General features: G+C 33.6%; 1 pseudogene; it reads right to left on the bottom strand.

Moving 5' to 3' along the window:
* Nucleotides 1–8,841: 8,841 nt before the first annotated feature.
* On the bottom strand, nt 8,842–11,604 carry LOC149205471 (uncharacterized; annotated as a pseudogene).
* Between the last annotated feature and the right edge of the window lie 436 nt (nt 11,605–12,040).

Below are 12,040 nucleotides of genomic sequence, written 5' to 3'. Positions count from 1 at the left end.
TTATTGAGAACTTAATAGGTTGTTCCTTCATAAAAGCATATATAGACCTTTGATTTAGGTTTGCTCGTTTAGATTTTTCCCCTTCTCCTCCTCTACTAATTGGATAGGCATGAAAACACTGAAACATAAAAAATAAGTGTGGGCATGGGGTTCTTCTAAATAGACACATGTTCATGGTTTAACGAAAACTCTCCTCACAGACAGGGAAAATTTTAAGAACCCCCCTAAATTTATATGTATAATAAATGGGTGAATCCCCATGATATATATGAAAAATGGAAGGTGATTTTATCAATAATATAATATATATATATATATATATATATATATATATATATATATATATATATATATATATATATATATATATATATATATATACTTTTTGTGGCGAATCTCTCAACAAATTATATTATCTTGTAAAATCATGGCGAATATTTCACTGAATTATAAAATCTTGGCTAATATTTCACTAAATAATAAAGGCTTTGTAAAGGGCTAACAAAGTTCATAATGAGTATTTCTTGTAATGGCTTCAAGCCTTGTTAAGCAATCCATCAAGAACCAAAACAAGTATAAGGCGATTTTATCAATAATATAATATGTATATATAATTTTTGTGGCGAATCTCTCAACAAATTATATTATCTTGTAAAATCATGGCGAATATTTCACTGAATTATAAAATCTTGTAAGATCTTGGCTAATCTTTTACTAAATAATAAAGGCTTTGTAAAGGGCTAACAAAGTTCATAATGAGTATTTCTTGTAATGCCTTCAAGCATTGTTAAGCAATCCATCAAGAACCAAAAAAAGTATATTCCTTATAAGTATATTCGTTATATGGAATATAAAGATATTTATAATGGAAAGTCAATTAGGTTTAGTGCAGGCGGTAGGGAGAAATCCTACATGTGACAATGTGTTGAACTCATAATGAGTATTTCTTGTAATGGCTGTGAGCCTTGTTGTCTAAGCAATCCCTCTAGGACTGAAATATGTATATTCCTTATATGGAATATAAATATATTTCTCATGTATTGGAATATAAAGATATGAGTGAGGAATGGGAAACGAGCAACAAGAAGTCCTTATAAAATTAACAGGAAGAAGATAAGTGCAAAAAATAAAAAAAGGTGAAAAATGAAAAAATGGAGAAGAAATACAGGGGAAAAATGGTGAAACAACAAATTCATAACCCATGGGAGGAACAATGACCAGAGATAGTGAGGGAAGATGTTCCCTCAGCCTAGGGGTAACAAAGGTAGACATTAGAACTCTCACTTATGCAAATGTATTTAAAAAAACATTAAGCTATATGCTAGTCATGAGAGGGAGGAAATCTGGGAAATAAATGCGAGAACACGAATTTAAATGGAACAAAGCATTGGGATTACAATCCTTGCTCGTCGAGTTTGGCTACTTCCTTTGAGGCCTATTGAAAAATTAGGTATGATCTATCTATGTATCTTGTTATCTAATTAGTTTGTAAAATAGTTTCTAAGTAGCTATGTTAGAGCATGGAGTTTGTGAAAAAAGTTTTCACCGTCCTGCCTATCTTGAGATGGAGATGGATGAATATGATTATTGGAAATAGAATTCTCCCATTTATTTGTTGTAACAAGTTGTACATGTATAGCTACAAACCCCTAATTTTAGTTCAAACAATATCCATTGGTGTGAGAAAATATGTTTGAGGTTTGCACCTTGCCTTTTTTGATACCTATCGATGTTTAATAGATCCAAGGATAAGATGGATTTATGTTAGTTTATAATTGCTTAAAACTTAAATATAGAAATTGAAATAAATATGATGTCATTTCATTTTTATTTTATGTTGAAGTATTTAAATAAATAAGACGTTGGGTTTTTTTATTTTTATTTATTTTTGCATTTTATTGTATTAGTGACACACCCACACATGGGGATCTCCCCCACCCTAGGCTATCAAGCACCCTGCTTCTGTTGGCACAAAGAATAAATATGGCATGAGAAAAGTCTGGTTCTTACCCATTTTGAACTTGGAGGCAGGTTACAGTTAATAAACAAACATTCAAGCTCTTCTAGTTGATTATTTGTCTTTCATCAACATATTTGCTTGTTATAACACCATTTGGTTACATTTTAAGAAACCATAAAGACTATGACTGATTGCTATGTGAAATGAACTCTCCAAAGGTCAATGATAGGAATATTATTGTAGGCTATCCATACCCTTCAACGATTTAAATATTTTAAGCTCAACATAAACTTTTGATATGTTTCATTAATCTGATCTTTTGCTCCCAATATTCCATCCCTCCACTTGACATACTTCAACAATATCCTTTGTGTTGTTATATAGTTAGGTGTTTGTGCTTCAACCTAGATAGCTAATTTTGTATTTTAAGGATATGTCTTATTTTCAGTTACATTTTTATTGTGCTCTTAATGTATTTCAGAATCTTCAACAACCTCCTTTGTGGAGTTCTATAGCTAGGTGTTTGTGCTTCAACCTAGATAGATAATTTTGTATTTGAAGAATATGCCTCCTTTTCAGATACATTTTTATTGTGCTCTTAATTTATTTCATAATATTAAAAACACTTCCCTCTTTCCTTTCTAACAAATAATTAATTTAATTCAGATTATTGACTATAGTTGGTGCTAATGTCAGATTAACATCTGCATGGATTTAGAAGTTTCTTACACTTGATCTTGAATTTATATCTATTGTAACAAGTATAAGGATGTAAGTATTTATTTCTTTCTCTCTTTTACCAAATTTATCTCTTTTACTTTTGTGTACTTGCAGGCATCCATGACTCATGGAGAGAGTTGGAAAAACATTGATAGAGCACAAGTTAGAAGTGTTGTGCCAGAAATATTACTTTTGCATAGTTGATAATCTTGGCCATGCATATTACTTCAGATAGACTCAAGAATTTATTATGAAATACGACACTATAAACTAATCCTACTGTGTAGGTCCTTGTTTGATGCATCCTAAATTCAATGCATTTTTGAGGTAGGTGAGTTAAAGTGGAACACCTTTGCAACTTAGAGCCTGGAAATTATGAATTTTATGAACTTCTATCTAGCACTCATGTTGTAGATGGAAGGTGGGATAATGCAGCAAAAGTGAGAATAGTTAAAAGAAATTTTATTCAAATGACATGGAGTTGAAATTTGGTGGAGTTAAATGACAGGGTATACAAAGTCACTGTGGGAGTTAAATTAACACCTTCAATTTGAGGAATTTTATGAAACATTTTCCAATATTGGTTGGGCATATATGGAGGCAGTAGGTAATGTTTGTAAAACAAGATTTACACTGTAGAATAGGAAGAGGTTAAGGAATACATGCTCAAAAATACTTTCCAACTTATGAAGACAAAAATTGGAATGCTTATCTCATTCTGAAAAAGCTTTCATTTATGTAGTGACACCCACAGTGGCAAGTTAATCTCCAAAATTTTCACTTGAGAATTTATTATAAGGGAGGAACCCTTTCCATCATTTCAGAGGTGAATCTACTTTTTTGTAGGCTGGTACCCTCAATTCTGTTGGGTATTAAATGTGGAGCCTTGAAGCAATTTTTTTTTTTTCCTTGCAAGATTGTAAGAATCCTACTTTGTAACTATCATATGGAGAACTTGTGTATCTTTTCATGAAGAGTGCCCTAGAGATGATACCATTTCATGAGAAGTGATGTGAGAAGATACATTGTGAGAATGAGTTCATCATCTTGTGACTATGAGGAACTTGAAGATGCTACCAGGGCCTTGCAAAGGTTAGCTGATCATTTTCTTCACAATGATAAAAGCATTTGGAAGCAGAGAGACACAATCAATGGCATTTTTGTCACAATAATTTAATAAAGATAAGGATGACGTGGGGATTATTAACATAACATATCAGAAGGAAGATATATTGGTTTTGACCTTACTGTACATGATGATGTATGAGTTGCAGTGGTTCAACATGACATCTCACCTGATACCTAACATACACATCATTTGTCAATGCATGTAGTAATGATGGAGATATGAATCATGACCAGAAGATAATGCTCAATAAAAGTTATGAAGCAGGACCAAATGCCTAATTGGTTAGTGGCCCTCATTGGGACCTCCATGATTTTCCTCATTATAGACTTAACCCAAAGTTTTCGTCTAACTCAGAGTTTTTTTCTCCTATTATGGCCAAAATAAGATTTGGGCTCCAAACTCATTTATTTTTATTTTTTTAACATAGGGAAACTTTGGTTGATCTAGGATGTTTTCGATGTGGTTGTTGATGTGGTACCTCAGGTCCACATGTCACCCTAATATGTTGAAACTTCACCTCCTTGGTCACCTTTATTTGAACTGTCATCACTCAATCGCCCTTCTATCTCTCTCCCTCTCTTCATTCCTCTTTCTTCCTTCCCTCATATTTTCTTTTCCTTTTATCATAGTGTGTACACTTTTTTTGGGGGCCCACTTATCCTGGCCACCCACCCACGATTTTTGTTACAAACGGGACAAGGGTTCCACATCCTCTGTCACTCATCCACCTATCCCCTATTCATAGGCTGAGGTGACAGGCAAGGCCAATCCCACTTCCTTTTCATCTTGGCTCATAACTTTCCCTTGCACTTTATTAGAAGATGGATATTGAGTGAAAATTGATTGTTGTGAATAATCACAAGGGATTGAGTTGCAATGATGTTATATTGTCCTACAAGTCCCAATACCACTTACCATGATGGTACCATACATCACCATCTAATTTGCCATAGGGTTTTGTTTACTTTTTTTTAAAACGATCACTCTAAAGTCTCGACACCACTTATGATATGTGACCCCTACAACATCCCTTGGCCCCACTAGCACACACCATACCTTCATTGTTCTACCTTTGTGGCCTTTGCCACATGTACCCACCATTTACATCTACCATTGTGGTTGTCCACATCACTTGGTGCATAGCCTTCACGTCAATATGTATGGAATAATTTTCAAATTTTTCAAAATTTTCCAAATTTCTTAGTTTTAAACTTTCTGCTTCAGCCACCATGGAACTTTGCAATTAAGATTCCCTAGCCAAACTTAGCCTTAAAAACAATGAATTTCTGCTGTATTCAACTATTTGAAAATGATGGCGATGATTTCAACCTAAATTCACTATAAAAATTTAGGATTTTCCTAATTTCCCCAAATTCATCCACAATTTGGGTTTTTTCATTTAATTTTTACGCAATTTCATCCAAGGACTTTCCTCCAATGTTTTGCAAGCATACTCTCCATTCCTTCCCCTTGTTATATAATTTTAAATTCGGCCAATTCTAGGCTTGTAATCACTCAAGAAAAGATTAACAACAAATATTTTAACCCTTGAATTCCATTTCCTCTACTTTCATAGAAATTTCCCCCAATTTTCTCATAAGAAACTTTGACAAATGATTTCCAAGTATCCTCGAAAGATTTCATGTATGTAATTATTTTTTTCACTTATTGGTTTTGCCCTATGTAGGTCCATTGTTGTAGCTTGACTTTGATACCGCATTGTAATACGCCCCAAACTCACTTCAGAAAAATGTCACAAAATTTCAACCTCTATAAAAGATGAATTTTTAAAATTCCTTTTTAATATGGCTTTTCCATACTTTGACACTATAATTACTTATGCCCAACAGGGCTTTGATACCACTTTATGACATGCATGTCCACCATTGTGCCTACTGGGATGGAGAGGCATTAAAAATTTCTCACAAATTTTTGTCATTGCAACATAATATACATCTCTAATATCATACTAGTTTTTCCTTCACAAATAATAAAACATTACACATACAAATAGATGAACAATTACTTGCAATTCCTACGAAAACATTGTAGATTTGTATTAACTCATAACTAATTAATATTTATAGCATTTTCAACAATAATTACACAATAATTTAACACATCATAAAATCCATAACTAAAACACTTATATTTTATAAATAATGTACAATACCTTGCTAGGGATGTGGGACGTTCCTCTCAGCCATTGGCACTATTGAACCAAGTCTTTCTGCACCAAGCCATCCATGTATTGAGGCTATGAGTTCATAAGAAATAATGAAAAATTTCAATTAGCCCAATTTTCTCATTTATACAGAACCTTGTCACTCTCCCAACCACCCCAAATCACCAACTCTCTTTCCCCTTCAATATACATAACCCAAAGGGTTAATCCACTTCTTTGCAATATATTCCCACGTGATATCACACATCCTTCTTGGGCTCCAACATAGACTAGCTAGGAAATCTCTATGCTAGAATATCTAGGGATTCTTCTTAGGAAATTGCAAAATATAATTATATATAGGTATTTTAGTCTTCAGTTACTAGTTTTTTCTCTCCACCTCGCAACACAGGGCCATATTGTAATCTTGGATAGAATCATAGTGATAATTTGCATGAGACTCCCCCCTTCACCCCCTAAATGCAATGATTATGTCTGCATGAATTTAAATTGCCACTTGGCACTCTAGGAAGTCTTTCCCAACTATCATGGCACATATTTCCAAAGTTGATGTCTTTAGCATAGGTTAAGGTAAATTACTTTGGCTTTTAATAAAATATGATTATTTTAAGGCTTTGGCCACCCTTAGCATTCTCTTGTTCCTCGTTTGTGGAGTCATAGCCCCCCCTTGTTAGATAACTAATGATGCATTTTTATATTAATAACTTCTATATAAATCTACTACATTACTTGGCCCTCAACCATATTGTATGGTTCGTAGCCTAATTCACATATTTACAGTACATTACATTTTTGAGGATAAAAAAGCATGGCGTTACAAGCATGTCGTCATCTTCACAAAAACTTTGTCAAAATTTTGCTTCACAAAATTGAGGAATAGTTTTGTTATGGGAAATTCACCATTTAGGAGAGATATTATCTAATGTTTTCTCTAAGTGGCCCCTATTCAACATAACAAGGGATTTTGAAAATAGTGTAACCTTCACATTTGGTCATGGACAACCTTATATTTTATCATTTTTTCATTTGTAGTTTTGGCTAATGTTGGCCTTGTACACTTAGACTAAAAACCCCATTGGGGAAGACACCCTACCTTTGAGTTAATTATTTATATACCCACTCTCATTTGCATTTATCTTTCAAGTGATGTATTCATTCTTCTAAGTGAACTACATAAGGACATTTGTCAAGAATTGAGTTGTTTTCTCTTTTTTCAAGTTGCACTCCTTTTGTATGATATATATTATTGCAAATTTATGGTTCATATTGGTTTAATTTGGTTATTTCTTTATTTCTTATGAAATTTAAGATATAAAAATAGAGAATTTGTGAAAAATCAAATCTGAATACCTAGTAACAATTTATAATACCTCTAAATTTTCATTTTAAAGGTTTAAGAGATGAAAAGTGTTGGAAAGGAAAGACAAGAATTGGAATTAGAACAAATTATCTTAATTGACTAGATCTGCAAAACAACAATTTACATATCAGAACACATTATCTTAATTGAATAAATATGCAAAACAATAGTTTACATATTAGCATAGGACATGCATTTATACATTGGACACTGTTATTGTAAGAAAAATGGTAATAGTGTTTTATGAAACATAAGCTAAATGTAATAGTCATTTTAATTTTAATAACATATATCATTAACCTAAATGTAATAGTCATTTTAATTTCAATAACAAATATAATTTTTCCGACGAAATTTTTTTTCAAGGTCTTCTGTGGTTAAAGCATTGAGACTATTATGTTATAGTATATGCGTTTTAATGTGGTTAAGTTGTGCGTGAATTAACTAATCATTGGGTTGTAAATTTATTTTGTGTTTGCCTTAAAGAGAACATAAGTAGGGGTACTAGGTACAATTACTAATAATTAGATAGATGGCGGAAAATAAAGTGCATAAGGGTTAAAGTTACGTGTTTTCTCATAGGAAGTCTGTGTAGACTTTAACATTAATACACCAATTTTATATCTAAATTGCATTAAAAATGAAGTATGTAATAAAACTTCTCATATAGACACAATCTTCAGTGAGAAAATGAAAATTACTCATTGTTATTCTACTTCATACAACTCTTGGAGGTATCTTCAGACTCTAGTAGGCTGTTTGTATATCCTCCTTTGATAGCTACTACTTTTTGTGGTTACAATTCTTCATCTGCAGATGTCAAATTAAAGGTTAAAATACATTACAATTCTCAATGCAATAAACATACAACAAATCCTCATGCCTACCTTTAAATGATAGAAGAGATTCAATGAAGTTATTTCCAATCATTCATCCATGATGATGAGAACAAGGATATATATACCACATTGTTCTACATCTATTCCTTTGTCATCATATCTTTGATAGAATAATCTCAAAACATGCTAGCCTGCATAAGATGTGTAATAGTTGGGTTGTAAAAATACCTTATTATATACACTAAAGGGAATGTGAAACTCAACTTGATTCTTGTTTTGAAGGCTATGCTATAGAAAAATAGATCATTTACATGCTGCTATCGAGAAAGTGAGATTCTAGTTGTGTTATGAATTGTTACCAAATCTGGCTGGTGGATCTCTTGTTGTCTTTACTAAAGACCCAATAGGTCTATTATTTGCCTGTAACTTTGTTCTTGGTGATTTGGGGGAAAACAACTGCTCCTGTGAAAGGGATTGGTGAAATGTTTCCATTGGCATAGATGTATCTCCTATTTGCAACAAACTAATAAAGCCAATATAAGATAGAGATATATCACTTCTCCTTGAATCAAATTATCCTATAGTTCAACAAAGTAAAGGGCATCACTGAATAATTCTTTTAATATTGGATATAAATTAAGATAAAGGTCACAAGTCTATGCCACACTTATTTTCATTAAATGGACATGTGCTAGTGCATACAGAAGGAGAAGCATATCTAAAAGCACTAGGATTCCTCTTGATATGGGGAGACAAAGTGGTAGCTTCTTCCTTTCAAATTCGTTCATCTGTGCTGCAGAAAAGCAACATTTTCACAACTTCCCTCATGGAAGGTTTGTTAATGGGTAGAGTGCTAGTGCATAATAGAGCCACCCTATACACCATCATCATTTCTTCTCTATATGAGTTTGCTACTTGTGCATCCAGGACAATATTGATAACAATGTGAATATGATTCCAAACCCACCTAAAAATGTTCGAGGAATCTACGAATTCTACATATTTGGGCTTCTTTCCAGTCACGAGCTCTAGCAGGACCACACCAAAGCTGTATATGTCACTTTCCTCATTCACTTTGTTGGTGTAAGCATACTATGCACACATGCCCATCAATTAAATCAGTTCATATAAAATTGTTTATTTTCTGTTGACTGAGGCATATGTATACAAACATATATTCATAGGCATTAACAATTCAGTTGCAAATTCTTACATGGGGAAATATATCGATATGTTCCAGTAACACCTGATACGACGTTCTTTTGACACAACTTCTCTACAATTCTAGCTAAACCAAAATCAAAAATATGGGCCTCCAGTTCATAATCTAACAATATATTATATGATTTAACATTCCTATGTATTAATGGAGGGGGACAACCATGATGCATGTAGGAAATTCCTTAGCAACACCAAAACCAATCTTATAACGAGTAGGCCAATCCATCGTTTCCCCTTAAGAACTATGAAGCTGTTCATATAGGCTACCATTTGGCATGTATTCGTAGACTAATAGATTAGAATCTGAACTAGATATGCAACAAAGCAACTTGACAATGTTGGCATGCCTAATCTACCCTAGAGTCTCCACCTCTGCTTGAAATCCCTTGTCTTAGGAAGACTACAATTTATGTTGTTCTAGATCCTCTGCACAACAACAATATCATCATTTCTCAGTATTGCCTTGTACACTTTTCCCGCACCTCCACTTCCAATAATATTATCTTCTGCTAATATCTTTAGAATATCTAACTCATCAAATTCTACCCTGTGAAAGGTTGTGAGATTCTATGACTCTGTACTTGATTTAACTCGAGAAAAATTATTGTATGTATTATACAAGAAAACTATACCAATCAAGCATAGTAATATTATCAAAACAATAAAAAAAATTGATACCCTATATAGATGACTTTCATATCTAACTTTCTGCTAGAAACATGGAGGTAACATTAATGGCTTGCCTCCACAAAGGTCGAGATTGTCATGAAAACCTTTTTCGTAGGCCAGATTATTGTAAACAAGAGGAACAGTGCCAGGAAAAAGGTTGTCAGACACATTCAAAAAACACAATTTGAGATTATCTAACTCAGGAGGTATATTCCTTGAAAGCAAATTGTTTGAGAGGTCAAGGCTGTTAAGAATAGGCAACAACCCAAGCGATGCAGGAATTGATCCGGTGATGCAGTTGTTGGCAAGGTTAAGCTGTGAGAGACCTTTCCATGATATTATTGTCTCAGGAAGCTCCCCATACAACATATTGTGATCAAGAGAAAGCCTCGACAATGAGGATAATTTAGTGAGTTCCACTGGAACAATCCTTGATATATTGTTGTGAATGACCGTAAATCTACTAAGTTTCCACAATTGTCTAATGCCGAAGGAAATAATTCCACTGAATTGATTGTTTGATATCTCCAATGCCCATAGATTGTCTTATTTAGTGATTTGAGCAAGAATTTGGCCATGGAAAGCATTACTTTCAATCTGAATTCTCCAAGGAGAGGAGAAATCCATAACCCCAGTGGAACAAATGGTTATCCTGCACTTAGACACTGGTTAGACTAGGACAATCCCCTAGAAATTCAGGCAGACTGCCATTAAATTTATTCTTAAAAATAATGAAAACTATTAGTACTCCGCCTTACATACATTCTGCAGAAGAGGACCCGAAATCTCATTTTTTGATACATCAAACTAAACAAGTTTAGAACCCATCCCAAATCCTAGGGACATTAGTCCTATGAGTTTGTTGGTAAAAAGCTCGAGATGGACTAAATTAGCAAGCTTATCAAGCCCAGAGGGTACAATCCCAGAGAGTTTGTTGTTGTATAATTGCATTGTCTCTAAGTTTTTCAAATCACCAATCCCATTGGGGATGCTTCCATTTAGCTCATTCATTGATAGATCCAAATTCACAAGACTATTAAGATTGTTGATATTGTCCGGAATTGGTCCATATAAATTGTTCTTATATAGAAATAAATCTATCATCTTTGAAAAGGCCATCAACGTGTTGGGGATCCTTTCAGACAAATGATTACGTGAGGGGTCCATGTGTACCATATCTCTTATATTCCCTAATGACTATGGAATTTCTCCTACTAAACTGAAATTTGTCATCCACAAGTACTACAGTGCTGACAAGTTCCCAAGTTCATGTGGGATTACCCCTTAAGCCAGAGGGTTGTAGGCCAGTGTTAAGTTTTTCAACGAAGAGAGATTTCCAAGGAAGGATGGAACAATACCATTCAACAGGTTAGAGTGCAAGAACAATACCTCAAGCTTAGGAAACCATCCGAATCTAGCAAGAATGTCCCCAGAGAAATCATTGGCTGAGAGGTCCAATTTTACTAGCTCCTCCAGTTTATATATATTATTTGGAAAGAGTCCACTGAACCTAGTGCCCATGAGGGAAAGAGGCTATAAGATACCTTTGATGCCGGTCAAATGCAGTGTGAATTCAATTAATCAAACTTCCAACCCTTGGGCCCTAAAATCCAGGGAGAATTCAACCTAGTTTTTCTTTTCCAAGGAATGGATAGGGAAAAATAGCTATTGAACAGTCCCATTACTAGAAATGGGGGCGATTCCAAGAAGAAAATTCTACGGCCAAACCAGGCGAAGAGGGCTTTGGAACATTTATATGCCCTATTTTTAATTGGCTAAAATATAATAATCATTTTTTTTTTTAAATATATTTTGGGCTAACTATTGAAAATGTGTGTAATTAAAAAAATTCACCCCTCTAAATTATGAAACCCCTTAAATATTGCCCATGGTTTAAAATTCACCCCTAAAATTTTCTATTCTCATAGATGAATTTTATTTTTTGTTGGAACTTCAT

The sequence above is a fragment of the Pinus tabuliformis genome, chromosome 1_2, assembly GCF_031772625.1.
Source record: "Pinus tabuliformis cultivar Carrire ecotype Pingquan chromosome 1_2, CPIR1, whole genome shotgun sequence".
Classification (NCBI taxonomy): domain Eukaryota; kingdom Viridiplantae; phylum Streptophyta; class Pinopsida; order Pinales; family Pinaceae; genus Pinus; species Pinus tabuliformis.
The sequence above is the reverse complement of the archived record's forward strand: the minus strand, read 5'-3'. Positions and strand labels throughout refer to the sequence as shown.